Source organism: Oryctolagus cuniculus, chromosome 11 (genome assembly GCF_964237555.1).
Source record: "Oryctolagus cuniculus chromosome 11, mOryCun1.1, whole genome shotgun sequence".
Taxonomy (NCBI): domain Eukaryota; kingdom Metazoa; phylum Chordata; class Mammalia; order Lagomorpha; family Leporidae; genus Oryctolagus; species Oryctolagus cuniculus.
Genome location: NC_091442.1, coordinates 1,244,596 through 1,261,604, shown reverse-complemented (window position 1 = coordinate 1,261,604; position 17,009 = coordinate 1,244,596). Strand labels below are relative to the sequence as shown.

General features: G+C 62.9%; 1 non-coding gene across 2 annotated transcripts; it reads left to right on the top strand.

The window, feature by feature from the left end:
* Positions 1-3,279: 3,279 nt before the first annotated feature.
* Positions 3,280-16,792, top strand: LOC127488942 (uncharacterized). 2 transcript variants are annotated; one of them, XR_011379816.1, is made up of 3 exons: positions 3,280-7,642; positions 12,193-12,497; positions 13,678-16,792. It is a non-coding gene; the product is annotated as an uncharacterized protein (transcript). The 2 variants fall into 2 exon arrangements; XR_011379815.1 differs by having other exon boundaries at positions 12,193-16,792.
* The last annotated feature ends 217 nt before the right edge of the window (positions 16,793-17,009 follow it).

The window sequence follows — 17,009 nt, the reverse complement described above, 5'->3', positions numbered from 1 at the left end:
GCGGGGAGGAGGTTCCGAGTGGGGCGGCGCGGGGCGGGCGGGGGGCGGCGCGCGGCCGGCGGGGGGCGGGGGCGCGCGGCCGGCGCGGCCGGCGCTCTGCGCAGGCGCGGCGGCGCGCCCCGCCCCCGCCCGGGCTGCCGGCGGGCTCCGATTGGCCGCGGCGCGCGCTTAAAAGGCGCGGCCAATGGCTGCGAGCGCTAGAGGCCGGGACGCGCGCGGGCGGCCGGGCGGCCGGGCGCGGCGGCGGGCGGGCGGCCGGCGGCGGCGGCTTGCGGGGGACGACGGCCCGGGCTGCTGGGGCGGCGGGCGGCCGAGGGGCCGCGCGGGGCGGCGGGGGGCCGCGGCGGCGGGGAGCCGCCGGCCGACCTCGCTCTTTGTCTCCGCTCCTCCAAAATGGCTGCGGCCGGGGCTGACAGGAGCGGGGCTGCGGCGGGAGGGACGCGGGCGCTGACAGGCGCGGCGCGGGGAGCCGGGCGCCCGGGGGCGGGGGCGGCTCTGGCCCCTGGCGTCCGGGGACTCCCCTCACGGCGACCCCGGCGGGAGCGGGCGGCGGGCGGGGCCGGGGCGGGTGGCGCGCGCGCCCCGCCGGCCCCGCAGTGACCGCCGCCCGGCCGCCCGGGTGACCGCCGCCCCGCGACGCCGGCGAGCGCCGTGCGGGCGTGGGCGCGGGGCTGCCGGTGCGGGGCCGTCTTCGTGGCTCTCTCGCGGGGGGGAGGGCGCGGGGCTGAAACTGTTTACTGGCGGGTTCTGGGCGCGGGGCTTGGGGTGCGGCTGCAGCCCCCCGTGCGGGGGGGGCTGGTTCTGTCCGTGTCACCTAACGAGCGTGTGCTCGGGCGTCGCTCGCGGCCCCCTCGCCCGCGTGGGACGCGCAGAGGCGTTCGCCGAGGGAGATGCCAGCCCCGGCCCAGGCGGGCCTCCTGAGAGCCCAGGACGGGGTCGCCGCCGCGGGGAGCAGAGCTCGCACAAAGGGCCAGGGCTGGTGGCCGAGGAAGTGGGCTTTTTGTGTAACCGATAAAGCAGGAGGCTGCTCCGCTGGGCGGTGTGCGTCCTGTTCCAGGCTTGCAAACTGACCGCCGCCCCGACTCCCCCGGGTACCTGACTGGGGCTGAGCTGGATGGAAGTGTCGGGAGACTCGTGTAAACCTGGATGCCCAGCCGCGGCCTGAGCCGTGGGCTCCGCAAGGCAGCAGTGGAGGAGAGGCTGGGTACGTGGAATCCCCCCCCCCCCCGCGCACGCGCGCGCCCCCCAGTTCCAGCGGGCACCTCCAGCTTGGCGTGGGCAGGCGGCCTGAGTCCCCCACCCGGCAGAAACGCGGCGTTGGTGTGAAACCTCGGGATTCATTAGGGAGGCAGAGGGTGCTGTCCTCTGGGTCACTCCCCGAATGCCCACAGTGGCTGCAGGCCGGACCGAAGCAAAGCAGGAACTCACTCCGGGTCTCCGCGCTTGTGGAACCGGTCACCTGAGCCGTCAGCCGGGAGCTGTCAGGGGTCCCAGGCACTCCCGTGGGGCAGACACCCGCCCCAAGTCTCGGGTTTCATCGTTGACTCCTGGAGCGGGGGTCGCACACGGCTGAGACCCGCTGCTTTGGGTCCGGGCTGCCCTGCGCCTGGGGAGGCAGTGGGGGTCTCTCCTGCCCTGTCACTGCCTTTCCAACCCCATCTGCTCGCAGATAGGGACCAGCTGATGCGAAGATGTTGAAGTGAGCGGCGCCGGACGTGCGGCTGTGCGGTGGGAAACACCAGTGCACGCGGGGGACGCGGGTCCCCCGGCCCCGAAGGCCCACATCGCTTGGATCACACCCGGCCGCTCTAGCCTGCTGCGGATGCCACCAGGACGCTGAGTAAGAGCCGTGCCGCCGTGTCCAGCGAGGTAGCTTGTGTGTCTGGAGGCCACACCGGAGCCTTCCAGCCCTCAGGCGGCTGGGTCAGCCTCCTGCACCCCCACGTTTGCTGATAGCCCCCCAGGAAGCAGGGAGGGGAGAGCCTGCCTACTCAGCCACACCTCCCCAGCGGGGGAAGGTGGGGCCACAGACAGGCACACACACCCCCCGCAGCCCGGCAACTCTGCCCTCAGGTGACCAGGGCCGAGCAGGTCTTGCGGCTCCTCCCAGCCCAGGGCCACAGAGGAGGGGACGCTGTCCACGTGTGGACCTTGGGCCCCCTGGGGACTCGGCCTGACTCCCTCCCCATGTCTGTGGTCTTCTTGTCCCAGCGGCAGTGAGGGAAGGGGCCTGGAAAGCAGTGCCACCTCGCGTCGCGAGGAGGGAGTGTCTGGTCGTGGACGTTACAGACGCCGTGAGTGTCAGCGACAGCGCAGGGCCCGGGGCCAGCGCCGCGGACGAGCACAGCCCAGAGCAGGCCTTGCTGGCCCGTCGCTGAGTATGCGGTCACCTCCACAAACGAGGACAGCGTCAGATGCAGTGAGCCACACGGCAGACGTCCGGGGCTGGCATTTGGCACGTTGCCCCTCGGGATGCCCGCGCCCCAGAACGGAGTGCCTGGCTGGGGTCCCAGCTGCTCTGCTTCGGATCCAGCCCCCTGCTGGAGGCAGACGATGACGTCAGAAGTGTTGAGTCCCGGCCCCGAGCGCCGATGTGGGACACCTGGATGGAGTTCCAGGCTTCGGGCTTCAGCCGGCCAGGCCTGGTTGCTGGGGAGTGTACCAGCAGGAGGAGGTGCCACCCGCTGTGTCTGGCTTTCCAGTAGACGGAGAGCGAGCAGATTGTAGAATTCTTGGCGTTTCCACGTTGCCCTGTGTGGAAGGTGGCACATTCTGTACCTCTCTTCCGTTGTCTGCCTGAAAGCCTTCATCAGTTTGAAAAGTGCAGTCAGGAGGCAGCTGGTGGCCTAGGCCCTCACCTGCCCAGCCCGTGGCCTTCCCCAGCCATGCAGACTCAGAGGTCAACAGATGGTCCACGCCCCAGGGACAAACTTGTGAGCTCATCCCCACCGTGCAGGTGCCACCACGACGCCCCATTCTACCCGCAGCGCAAGCTGGGCAGGCTCACACCCCACAGAGCCTCCGGGTCCTTCCTCGCGCCTCCGGCTTGTGGCGGCCTCACCCCAGCCTCTGTACCTGGCCTCTGTCCTCTCCTACGGGGGCCTCAGTCCTGGGAATTGGGATCCACCGAAATCCAGGATGATTTCATTGCAAGGTCCCCAACTGATTACATCTGCACAGACCCTGCTTCCAAATAAGGTCACGTGCTTCTGTCCTCGGTAGCCGTGAGGGAGGGAGGGGCCGCTATCACTCCATCACTCCAGCTGGGGGGGGGGGGGCTGGGGTCCCGGGGGTCCCAGGGGCCCGCGGCAGGAGACAGGGAGGGATCTGGAGCAGGCGCACTGGCCCGGATGCGCTTCCTCCCTTTCCCAGGACAGTGCCGGTGCTCAGACCTGCGCTGACCGCGCTGCACAGGGAGGAGTGGAAGGTTGAGAAGGTCCAGGCAGCCGCCCAAGGTCTCCTTCTCACGCAGGGGCGGGGATGTCCTCCTGTGAGCCACAGAGGCCCCCAAGACCACGTGATCCGGCCCTGCCAGGGCAGCCGCAGGCAATTTCATGACCTCAGGTGATGTCGTGAACGCCCAAGTGGCCTTTGGCAGAAGAAAGGTCCCGCACCCCTGAGGGGCAGACCCGAGCCCAGCCCTGAGGCTGCTCCTTCCAGGCATGAGGGCGGCCCACCCCCTCACATGCCAGCCGCAGGACTTGCTGAGTCAGAGTCAGGTCTGCTTCCGCCACCGCCGACCCAGATCTCAGACGGGCTGTGGGAAAGCTCTCAAGTGACACCACGGACTGCTGGCCGGCCCTGGCGGGCAGCTGAGGGAGGGCCACAGCGCGTGGGCTCTGCGAGCTGGAGGGGAGCACGTCCACGCCCCTCCCAGAGGGCAGGCACGGACTCGCCTCGCTTTCCAGGTGGAGAAGCTGGTGGCCGCCGGCCCCGGCCCCAGCTGGGCGGTGCGGTGCTGCCTGTCCACTTTCTAGACTCCTTGGAACCGCCTTGTTGGCTCGGTGTGTCCACTTTCTAGACTCCTTGGAACCGCCTTGTTGGCTCGGTGAATTCCTGAGAACCTGTGCCCGGTGGGAGGTCCGCCTCCTGAAGCCTGCAGAGTCCACGGAGCCACAGGCTCTGCGCGGTGCTGTTGCCAAGTACTTGTGTCCAGCGTGGGGAATGTCGGGCTGCAGTTCTGGAGGCTGACCCCTGAATGTCACTTAGGCCAGGAAAAACGAGACCTGTACAATGAGAACCCTGTCAGAGCTTCAAACCTGCACATAAAGCAAGAAACACAGACCCACAGAAAGCTGTAAACACACTTGGGAGAAACGAGAAGGAAGCAGGTGCGTCAGATATCTCCCAGTTCAAGACTCGGGGTGGGGGCTGGCGCTGTGGTGCAGTGGGTTAACGCCCTGGCCTGAAGCGCCAGCATCCCATATGGGCGCTGGTTCAAGACCTGGCTGCCTCACTTCCGATCCAGCTCTCTGCTATGGCCTGGGAAAGCAGTAGCAGATGGCCCAAGTTCTTGGGCCCCTGCACCCACGTGGAAGACCCGGAAGAACCTCCTGGCTCCTGGCTTCGGATCGGCACAGCTCCAGCCATTGTGGCCAACTGGGGAGTGCACCAGCAGATGGAAGACCTCTCTCTGCCTCTCTGTGTAACTCTGACTTTCAAATAAATAAATCTTTAAAAAAAAAAAAAAAAAGACTCGGGGGACGGGCTCAACACTAAAACGATGTCATTTTTGGACCAGCGCCGCCATCCCATAGGAGCACCCCTTCGAGTCCCCGCTGCTCCCTCCTGATCCAGCTCCCTGTCGACGCACCTGGGAAAGCAGTGGAAGACGCCCGAGTGGGCCCTGCCCTCCGTGGGAGACCCAGGTGGAGCTCCAGGATGCTGGCTTGGTCCTCACCCAACCCAGACACCGCGGTCATCTGGGGAGTGAACCCACAGATGGAAGACCTCTCTCCCTCTCTTCTCTGTAGCTCTTTCAAATAAATAGTAAACCTTAACAGAAAATTAGCAAGCTGAGCTTCTGCCTGCTTCCCATTCGATACAGGTCTGCCCCATCCCAGGTAGCAGTACAAACCCTGCAGGGACACACAACACCTCTCTGGAGTCTGCAGGCCGAAGCGAGGCGGACCCGGCCTTCAGAGGAAGGGACCAGTGCCGGGAACCGCCTGTTCTCGGCTTCCAGGCCGTGCCAGCACGGCAGGTGAGACCCTGACAGCCCTGGTCTGAGGAGCTCCAGGGAGAGCCACTGCAGTGACAGTGAGAGGAGGGGCCATCCCAGGAGGACAGCACTGCAGAGGGAGGAGCCTCTGCCCGGGGTAAAGCAGCCGAGGTGAGAACAGGGCTCGGGGTGGGGGTGGGGGAGGCCACCAGGTCAGTCGCCTGCTAACAGACGAGATCAGCACTCTTCAGGCTAACACCAGGGAACCCACTGTCGCCACACACTGTCACCGTCCAGGCTACAGTGTCACCGCTTCTCAGAGAGAAAGGGGACAAGAAGATGGGGACTTAGCAAGGAAGGATTCTTTCTTTTTTTCTTAAGATTTATTTATTTATTTGGAAGTCAGTTACAGAGATAGATGGAGAGACAGAGAGGTCTTCCATCCACTGGTTCCCTCCCCAGATGGCCATGACAGCCATGGTTGGGTTGGGCCAAGGCCAGGAGCTTCTTCCAGGTCTCCCACGAGGGTGCAGGGGCCCAGGTGCTTGGGCCACCTTCTGCTGCTTTCCCAGGCCACAGCAGGCAGCTGGATCGGAGAGGAGCAGCCAGGACTCCCAGCTGGTGCCCTTATGGGATGCCGGTGTCCAAGGTGGTGTCCTAACCCACTGTGCCACCCACCAGCCCTGTGGCAGGGTTCTGACACAAGATGGCCTTTAACAAGCCAAGAAGCGAAACGCCACAGCAGATAACTAGGGACTATAAAGTGGAAATTCTAGACATGAGACTTAAAATATTGTAAATGAAAAAACTGAGTATGCATGAAAGAGTGAAGGAGACAGGTGGGGACGCACGGAAGCCGCAGGGCCTACAGACGGTCAGGACGTCCACGCGTGCACAGCTGGAGTGACCGGCAGACGGGGCCAGGACATCCACGCGTGCACAGCTGGAGTGACCGACAGACGGGGTCAGGACGTCCACGCGTGCACAGCTGGAGTGACCGGCAGATGGTCAGGACGTCCAGGCATGCACAGCTGGAGTGACCTACAGACGGGGTCAGGACGTCCATGCGTGCACAGCTGGAGTGACCGACAGACGGTCAGGATGTCCATGCGTGCACAGCTGGAGTGACCGACAGACGGGGTCAGGATGTCCACGCGTGCACAGCTGGAGTGACCTACAGACAGGACGTCCACGCATGCACAGCCAGAGTGACCAGCAGACGGTCAGGACGTCCAGGCATGCACAGCTGCAGTGACCGGCAGACGGTCAGGACGTCCAGGCATGCACAGCTGGAGTGACCTACAGACGGGGTCAGGATGTCCACGCGTGCACAGCTGGAGTGACCGGCAGACGGTCAGGACGTCCAGGCATGCACAGCTGGAGTGACAACAGACGGGGTCAGGACGTCCATGCGTGCACAGCTGGAGTGACCGACAGACGGGGTCAGGACGTCCAGGCGTGCACAGCTGGAGTGACCGACAGACGGGGTCAGGATGTCCACGCGTGCACAGCTGGAGTGACTGACAGACGGGGTCAGGATGTCCACGCGTGCACAGCTGGAGTGACTGACAGACGGGGTCAGGATGTCCACGCGTGCACAGCTGGAGTGACCTACAGACAGGACGTCCACGCATGCACAGCCGGAGTGACCAGCAGACGGTCAGGACGTCCAGGCATGCACAGCTGCAGTGACCGGCAGACGGTCAGGACGTCCAGGCATGCACAGATGGAGTGACCTACAGACGGGGTCAGGATGTCCACGCGTGCACAGCTGGAGTGACCGGCAGACGGTCAGGACGTCCAGGCATGCACAGCTGGAGTGACTGGCAGACGGGGTCAGGACGTCCATGCGTGCACAGCTGGAGTGACCGACAGACGGTCAGGACGTCCAGGCATGCACAGCTGGAGTGACTGACAGACGGTCAGGATGTCCACGCGTGCACAGCCGGAGTGACCAGCAGACGGTCAGGACGTCCACGCGTGCACAGCTGGAGTGACCGGCAACGGGATCAGGACGTCCAGGCGTGCACAGCTGGAGTGACCGACAGTCAGGACGTCCAGGCATGCACAGCTGGAGTGACCGGCAGACGGTCAGGATGTCCACGCGTGCACAGCTGGAGTGACCTACAGACGGGGCCAGGACGTCCAGGTGTGCACAGCTGGAGTGACCTACAGACAGGACGTCCAGGCATGCACAGCTGGAGTGACCGGCAGACGGTCAGGATGTCCACGCGTGCACAGCTGGAGTGACCTACAGACGGGGCCAGGACGTCCAGGTGTGCACAGCTGGAGTGACCTGCAGATGGGGTCAGGATGTCCACGCGTGCACAGCTGGAGTGACCTACAGACAGGACGTCCACGCGTGCACAGCTGGAGTGACCGGCAGACGGGGTCAGGACGTCCAGGCGTGCACAGCTGGGGTGACCGGCAGAAGGTCAGGACGTCCAGGCGTGCACAGCTGGAGAGCGCGTTCTGGGTGAGGTAGGTATCTGAAGAAACAGCGGCTGCGTCGCTAAAGGACGTCACCGCCCCTGTCTGATGAGTTCCATGGTGCCCTGTGGCAAGGCAGCTGAGACACCGGGTGCCCGCCTCCCGTGCCAGAGTGCGGGCTCTGAGCCTGATTCTGGGAGGCAGAGGGTGACGGCTGGAGTGCTCGAGTCTGGCAACTCCTGCGGGAGCCCCGGGTGGGCCGCAGGCTCCCGACTCCGGCCTAGCCCAGACTCGGCGCTGCAGCACTTGGGAGTGAGCCAGCAAACAGAAGATCTCGATCTCTCCACATCACAAATAGAAATACATAAAAATTCTGAAAAGGAGTCCTATGATCCCCTACCATGATAAATTCACAGAAAACCACGTGAGGTGCATCACAGTCAAATTACTAAAGGCTGGCGCCGGCGCTGTGGCGTGGCAGGTAAAGCTGCCGCCTGCACTGCCAGCATCCCCTGTGGGCACTGGTTCGAGTCCTGGCTGCTCCACTTCCAATCCAGCTCTCTGCTGTGGCCTGGGAAAGCAGTAGAAGATGGCCCAGGTCTCCACCCACGAGAAGCAGCTCCTGGCTCCCGGCTTTGGATCTGTGCAGCTCTGGCCATTGCAACCACCTGGGAAGTGAACCAGCGGATGGGAGACCTCTCTCTCTCTCTCTCTCTCTCTCTCTCTCTCTCTACCTCTCTCTGTAACTCTGTCTTTCAAATAAATAAATCTTAAAAAAAAAGGGGGGGGGGGCAGCGCCGCAGCTCACTAGGCTAATCCTCCGCCTTGCGGCGCCAGCACCCCGGGTTCTAGTCCCGGTTGGGGCACTGGTTCTGTCCCGGTTGCCCCTCTTCCAGTCCAGCTCTCTGCTGTGGCCAGGGAGTGCAGTGGAGGATGGCCCAAGTCCTTGGGCCCTGCACCCCATGGGAGACCAGGAGAAGCACCTGGCTCCTGGCTTCAGATCAGCGTGGTGCTGGATCCGCAGGTGGAGCCGCAGTGAGCCATGACGCCAGCCCTGTTCCTTTTTTTTTTTTTTTTTTTTTTTTTTGACAGGCACAGTGGACAGTGAGAGAGAAAGAGAAAGGTCTTCCTTTTGCTGTTGGTTCACCCTCCAATGGCCGCCTCAGCCGGCGTGGTGTGGCCAGCGCACCGCGCTTATCCGATGGCAGGAGCCAGGTACTTCTGGTCTCCCATGGGGTGCAGGGCCCAAGCACTTGGGCCATCCTCCACTGCACTCCCTGGCCACAGCAGAGAGTTGGCCTGGAAGAGGGGCAACCGGGACAGAATCCGGCGCCCCGACCAGGACTAGAACCTGGTGTGCCGGCGCCGCAAGGCCGAGGATTAGCCTAGTGAGCCGCGGCGCCGGCCCCCTTTTTTTTTTTTTTTTTTTTTAAAGATTTATTTTATTTATTTGAAAGACTGAGTTACAGAGAGAGGTAGAGACAGAGAGAGAGAGGTCTTCCATCCACTGGTTCACTTCCCAGGTGGTTGCAATGGCCAGAGCTGCACAGATCAGCATCGCGCTGCGGCCATTGGAGGGTGAACCAACGGCAAAGGAAGACCTTTCTCTCTCTCTCTCACTGTCCACTCTGCCTGTCAAAAAAAAAAAAAAAAAAAAAAGGACAGAAAGGGGCGCGGCCACACCCCGTTGTAACAGACACTGAAAAGGTATCTCCCGCGGACCGGACGGCAGACCAGCAAGGTTGGATGGTGACCTGAACACCAGGTAAGGCAGGTTTCAACAGAGTGTGTGTCGTCTAATAAGACGGAGCGCGTAAGAAAACAGGCAGTGCGCTGGTGTGGACCTTCAGACAGTTTCAAACTACAGTCAGCAAAACATTGACAGAACTACAGGCAGGAACAGACAATTCCATAATCACTGCTGGAGAATCCTGGCGTCCACCACGAGGGACGCGCAGCCGAGCTGCTGCCTGGTGCCCTCAGCTCCCCGGGCTCAGCAGCTTGAAGCCCTCCGCCCCTGCTCAACACCCGCTTCCCAGCAGCCCAGTGTTCCTGTGGGGGCTCCTCCCACACCCCTCGAGCTGCCCTTCGAAGCTCCTTCCTCCTAAACACTTCCTGGGTCCCGCAGCCTCCTTGGCTCACCTTGGAGGCCAGCTCAACCTCACTGCTCCTTAGGACACCTGGAGAGCTACCAGAAAGCCCCCACACAAGGCCACACCCAGGCAGATTAAACCAGACACCTGGAGGTGGCCTCTAAGCTCCCAGGTGAGCCAAGGCCTGAGGTGGGAGCCCCAGGGTTGGGGGTGCAGCTACCAGGTGCCTGGTGGTCAAGGCGCACCCTCAGCTCCCCGCCAGCCTGGAGGTCGTCAGGCTGGCTGGGCGGTTTGGTCCCGGCTCCATCCTCAAGGCCTGCCGAGGTTCCACCCGCAGAAGGCACTCAGTGGAGGCCTCCGGACAAATGCATCAGTGCCTGGGGGACCCAGGGCTCGGTGATCGGAGTAGCCAGTGCCTTCTGCTGTCTGCTGTCTGCACTGGCTGCCAGGAGAGCCCTCCTTCCCCTGGGTGGCCCTGGACCCACCCTTGTTCCCGGCCCGCCCACCCCTTAGACACAGAAACCAATCTGGGAGGCTGGGGTGGGGCAGCCACCCAGCACGCACTTTGCATTTCCTTCCAGAGGAGGTGAGTGCACAGCCTGCCCTCCCCCACCACCTCGGCCTGGGGCTTCCCTGCCCCCCACCACCTCGGCCTGGGGGCTTCCCTGCCCCCCACCACCTGGCCCAGGGGCTTCCCTGCCCCCCCCATCACCTGGCCCGGGGGCTTCCCTGCCCCCCCCATCACCTGGCCCAGGGGCTTCCCTGCCCCCCCATCACCTGGCCCTGGGGCTTCCCTGCCCCCCATCACCTGGCCCAGGGGCTTCCCTGCCCCCCCCACCTGGCCCGGGGGCTTCCCTGCCCCCCCATCACCTGGCCCGGGGGCTTCCCTGCCCCCCCAGCAGGCTGAGGAGCCACGCCCTCCACTCTCTTGAGAGAGTTTTTCCCAGTGCTGGGCTCTCTTCCAACACCCCCGAGAGGATGGGAAGGCATCCCAGCCCCCTCCCCACCACCCAGTCCTCCTCAGACAGTTTCAAGTCCTCCCTGCTGACAGGACAGAGGATCGCCCTGCCCGCCCTGGTCCACGCTTGGTCCCTGGAGGCCCCATGCCAGTCAGGTCACGTGACCGCCGGGGACTGGCTCTGCTGGTCTCATGCTGCCACGCCTGGGCTGGGCCCTCTCCCACTCCCTCAGCCGGGAGCCACGTGTCCTGGCGTAGGACGTTTCCTGGTCATTGTCTGCTCAGCGATGGCCCCTGTCCACCTGCGAGGCCACACCTGCTCAGGGTCCAATTCTGTGTTTTCTCATTTCCAACCTTACCGGAGATTATCTTTGAATTTTTCATTTCTCCCACCTTTTTTTCCACGAGTGCTTTTTCCTATCCTGTTCTTTTATAGCATCCTGTTCTGAGGCCATGGGTGTGATGGTCTCTCTCCCAGGGTAGGGGTAGGGATTTTCCTAGAGCCGCCTTGCTGGTTCACTCCCCGAAAGCCCGCAGTGGCAGCGCTGGGCTGGGCTGGGCACTCCATCCCTCTCTCTTGTGGGTGACAGCAACAGTGGCTGGAGCCTTCCAGAAAGCACACCAGCAGGAAGCCGGGGCGGGCCAGGCTGAATGCCCGCCCTCTGGCTGATGTCTCTGCTCCTCCTTGGTTCTGGTCCCTCCGAGTTCCCACACCCTGGTCCGAGGGAATCTGCCACTCGTGTTGGGTGTTTTCTCCCAGGAGCCGGGTGCTCTGCAGTCCGCGTGCCACGTGTGAAGCGCAGGGTGCTCACGGGAGTGCTGTGGGCCTTCAGCACGTGGCCAGAGTTCTTGGGAGGCCCAGACACCCCCAGTCTCCCACCTGGGGATACACCTACCACCAGGTGGAAGGTGAGCAGGGCAAAGGTTCAGCTCCCCCCAGTCTCCACCGCTGCGGCCCCGCCTCAGGCTTGCACTTGACCGTGGCTCGGCTCCACCCCCACCCCCACCCCCACCCCGAGAGCAGACCTCAGATCCTGCGCTCCTGCCTGCACGCAGGTGGCACACAGGGCACACACACTCCCGCTGGGGCCTGCGTCTCCCCCTCCTTGTGGTCAATGCCACCCCTGTCCTGGCACCTGGGCTCTGGCTTTCCGTGGTCTGCCCATTCAGTGCCACCGGCAGAGATTTCGCCAGGTCCCCCTGCAGCCCTCCGTGGGCTCTGAGAGGGTGTGAGCCCCACGGGACGTCACCGCTGCACTCACAGGGATTCGTGTGCACCGTCACCGTCAGAGTGACCCCCACCGCAAGGCAGCAGCAGAGGCTGGAAACCTGGGCGGCACCAAGTGCCCTCCAATGTCCACCTGCAGAAGACAAGCCACGAGCCGTCCCCAGAGCCGGAACCTGGGAGGGTAGAGACTGGGTCGAGGGGGCACCGATGCTGAAGTCAGTGCCACAGGGCCTCTGGCCACGGTGGGAGAGAAAGAGGGCATTGTGGAGGGCTTTTTAAATTTCATTTGAAAGCTTTGTTTGTTTATTTGTTTCTTTAAAAGGCAGAGCATCATGCAACAGCCAGGATTGGGCCAGGCTGAAGCCAGGAGCCAGGAACTCCATCCTGATCTCCCGCACGGATGGCAGAGGCCCAGGCACATGGGCCACCCTACGCTGCCTTCCCAGCACCTAGCAGAGAGCTGGGATCGATCCAGCCCGCTGTGTGGGACAGATGCCCCTGTGGAGGGCGTTTGCCTGAGCAACCAGGTGACAGGGACGGCTGCCGGGGGCACTGCAGAGACAACGTTCCTGTCTTGGTGGACGGGGAGCCGTGGACTGAGCAGCCCACAGGCAAAGCTCCACACAGGTGAGATCCCACAGGTCAGTGTCACAGCGCCAGGCCCAGGCTGAGCGCTGAGCCCCAGGAGGAGCCCAAGGGAGACGCAGGCGCAGCCAGGCACAGGCGGCTTATGGGGCTTAGCCTCCCGCAGGGCCCTGGTGACCTTGACTGCTGTGGCTGCCGCACGGCAGCCTGAGGGGCGGGTAATAGCAGTGTGGAGGACTCCCGTGGAATTCTACCGGAAAGGGGAGCAGAGATGGAGGCAGCCAGCCAGGGAGCTATTGTGGGGAGCAGGGTAGGAGCAGGCAAAACCACGGATCACTCCCTAGAAAGGGGAGGAGTCAGCCAGGGGAGGGGGGCGGAGGGGAGCAAGCGTGGCCAGGAACACACTCACCTACTCCCACCTGAGGGAGCCAGACCTTCTTGGGACAAAACCAGAGACTGTAACACAGTGAGGTCACCCGATGCACTCGCCGGGGGGGCGGGGCATCGTGAGTGAATTGTTACTGAGAGGCACGGCTGACACCGGCCAGGGAGGGCTTCCTGGAAGAAGCAGGCGTACGGACAGAAATCAGCCAGAGAGAGGGGAGGGGGTGGGTCTTCAGAAAGGACCGTGGGCTGAGTGGGGGCCTGCAGCGGGGGAGAATGAGGGCGGCACAGGCCAGGTAGGGGAGGGGCTGTGTCTGCGGTGGCCTGGAGCTGAGGGCACCCACCCTGCACACCCAGGAGGGAGGGGGCGGGGCGCTCCCCTCACTGAAGACCACCTGCTGCTTCTGGCAAGGGTCCTCTGCACCCACAGAGCTGTGCCGGCCCAGCCGTGTGGCCGCATCACACAGGATCCCGTCGATCACACAGGATCCCATCACTCACACAGGATCCCCATCGATCACACAGGATCCCATCGATCACACAGGATCCCCATCGATCACACAGGATCCCATCACTCACACAGGATCCCCTCACTCACACAGGATCCCATCGATCACACAGGGTCCCCTCACTCACACAGGATCCCATCGATCACACAGGATCCCATCACTCACACAGGATCCCATCGATCACATCACACAGGATCCCCATCACTCACACAGGATCCCATCACTCACACAGGGTCCCATCACTCACACAGGATCCCCTCACTCACACAGGATCCCATCGATCACATCACACAGGATCCCATCACTCACACAGGATCTCCATCATGCAGGATCCTCATCACAGTGATCCCCATCACACAGGATCCCCACACCCAGTGGCGGAAGACAGGCTCACACAGTGGAAAGCCAGCAGCCACTGGCGGTTTGGCCTCCATGAGCTGGTGCCCCGTCCTGTTTGGCTTCCTTCTGGAACCTTCCATGCCTGCGGTGTTCTGACCATGAAGGGAATGGCCTGTTTCTTCATGCCCCTCCTGAGTACTGGGCCTGTATCTGGTGCACATTTCGTACAAACCATCCCCAGCTGGACAGAGAGCAAGCAGTTTGCCGCGACACGAGTCTCCTAACTCAAGGCCCTCGGGAACCCCCAGTCCCCCCGGGCCAGTCTCTCCTGGCCACCAGCACCTGTCCCCTGCTCCTCCAGGGTGCACAGGGCTTTGGGACGTGGAGCTCCACGTCTTGCTGGTTAGTCCTCACGTCTGTCAGCCCGGGGCTCACCCCCACAGGCCCACATCCTCTCTCCCTGCCTCCTCTGCCCTCGCGTTCCCCTCGGTCACTGGCCACCCACTTCACCGCTGCTTCCTTCTCCACGAGGGCAGCCCCAGCCTGGTTTCCCCTCACTTGTGTCACCCAGGGCAGGGCTGTCTGTGGGGCTTGAGGAAGAAGGGGTTCCTGCGAGGGCAGAGAAGGGGCTGGGCAGGACTCTGCCACCCTCTGACTGCCCAGACTGAAGAGGGCGTCAGGCTGTCCCAGGCACAGGTGAGGGTCAGGTCCGCTTCTGACTGTGAGCTGGCTTCCGGGAGATAACGCACAGGCGTGGGGACAGAAGTGACTGGCACTCTGGAGAGCTCCATCTGCAGAGTGGCATCGGAGGAGGCGTCCAGTTGGGCCATCGGTTGCTGAGGCCTTAGCTTGCGACGTGCCAAGAAGTAAGGGCACACCTGCCCCAGCAGAAGCCATTGAGATGGCAAAGACTCAGGGAGTCCTGCTGAGCAGAGAGGGGGTCCCTAAGGCTTTCCACAAGATGCCAGAGCACCTTGGTCCTAGCCATTCCCGTGGCCACAACACATGCTGGACGAGCTGGCACGCTGAGCCCAGAACACCAGGGAGAGGCCCAGAAGGCAGCACTCAATAAGACTTCAGTCCCAACTGCAGCCCCCAGTGTGCAACCCAGCCAATCACTCCTCTCCTCTGAACCAACCCACAAAGAGAAGGAGGTGGTGATGAGGCAAGAAGCTGAGAGGCCACCCACACTGAAAAAGAAGAACTAGTCTCCGCAGATCACGTGACTGTGCACACAGAGCCTAAGGAAGCCACTCAAGAACTCACAGTGGAGTTGAGTAAGGTTGCAGGATACAAGACTGATCTATGAAAATCTGTTGTATTTCTACACAGTAGAAGGGAACAACCCAAAAATGGAATTAAGAAAATAATGCTCAGGAATAAATTTAACAAAGTGAGTGCAAAACAGGTGTTCTGGAAACTATAATGCATCGTTGAAAGAAATGAAAGACCTTGCTAACAGAAAGATAGCCTATGTTCATGGATTGGAAGACTGAATACTGTTAAGATGGAAATATCCTTATTATTGACTTTTATTTGCTTAATCCCTGATGCCACTGGCACATGAGATTCAACACAATCCTTATCAAATTCCCAGCTGCCTCTTCACAGAAATCAGTCCTTTAGTTCACATGGAAAGTCAAGGGGTTCAGTGCCCACAGGGCAGCAAACGGCTGGCCCTTCTCTCACTGGCCAGACCAACACCATGACCGCACCTGAGCCAACCGCTGAGTCGGGAGTCAGTTCTGCCGCCTCCCTCAGCCCCCTAGTTTTCACCTCTCTTGGAGGCTGAAGTTCGCAAAAGGGACGGGGGTTGGGGCTGGCACCGTGGGACAGTGAGCTAAGCTGCCAGCCTCCTGCTTCAGTGTGAAGCCCCTGCTGCTTGTCCCTGACTCAGCACCCAGGTAGTGCGCCCGGGAAAGCAGCAGACGACAGCACAAGCACCGGGCTCCGGGCTCGGCTCTGGCCCAGCCCCAGCTTCTGTGGCCATTTGGGCAGCAGATCAGCAGATGGCAGCTCGCTCTCCCCCCTCTCATTCTCCCCTTAAAACCAAACAAAACCCTTGAGAGAGGGGGCAGGGGTCACAAGTAAGTTCCTAGGCTGGGGCAATGAAGGCTGGTGAGCCTGAAGGGCAGCCCTGCCCTTCCTGCTGGGGGTCTTAGGTCTGGGGTCTGCTTAGCCCTAGAACAGGCAGCCCCTCAAGCCAGCTCCAGAGGGAGGCTTGCGACAAAGACCCTCCGTGCCGCCAGAGGCCCCCAGTGTTTCCATGGGCCTAGCCTTGGAGATGCCCCTGGGGCTGCACCTGTGCCCCCCCACCATGTGCAGGGCCACCAGCTTCAGCCTCTACCCCACACAGGACTGGCTGGCCCAGCTGGACAGCGGCTTCTCTGGCCAGCTGACCATCCTGAGCACCAATTCAGCAGGGCACTGGGTGGGCACTGAGTCCAAAGAACAGGACCAGGGCCGTGTCACCCTCCGCAGGGGGCCTTCACTCTCCACAAACTGGCACGTGGGGCCACCCCGGGGGCCGGCCCCAGGACGGAGCCCTGCAAACGAGCCTGGCTCAGACCCTGCTCCGGCTGAGCAGCCTGAGTGGGGCAACCGCGGGGCTCCTGCTGTCGGTCCCAGGCCAGATCACGCTCGCCCAGGGGACCCCAACCACTGCCGAGCAGGGCTGTCCCACCCACGTGGGCCCCCTCCCAAGGCCAGCCGGTGCTGCGGGAGCCCCTGCCCAGCTGGCTCAGACTTCGCTGGGTCCCCACCCTACCCGATCGGCTTCCTCCCTCCCTCCTCTCAGGAACCTCTTGCTACCTCAGCATCTGCTTCCCAGAGGACAAACGAGCTGAGAGCAGGAACAGAGCAGCGCAGACAAGATGGGCTCCGGACAGGGTCACTGCCCCCAGCCGGCGCTGCGGGCACACACAGCTGGCCCAGGCTTTTCCTCCAAGGATGACCCGGGAGAAGAGGCCGGTGCAGGGGCTGGGGGATGGCACCAGCCAGCGCCACGATTCAGACCGTCCCAGGTGCCTGAGACGTGTGGGGAGGGCTGTTGACCAGGCTGCACTGCCGGAGAGGAATGACGGCAATTAAACAATTGAAAACCAAGTGTGAGCGCCGGTGAGTCTGTTGGCAGCTTCAAAGAAGCCCTCGGCACACGGGCACACGGCAGCAGCTCAAGTTCAAGTACGGGTTTGGTGCCGGAGGGGCTGGACTTCCAAGATGGCCGAGCGCCCGACTGAGGCACGGCTGTGACGCTGAAGTCAGGGCCCTGGCGGGAGCCCCGCCCCTCCCCTCCCCTCCCCTCCCCCGGGGTGGGGCACAG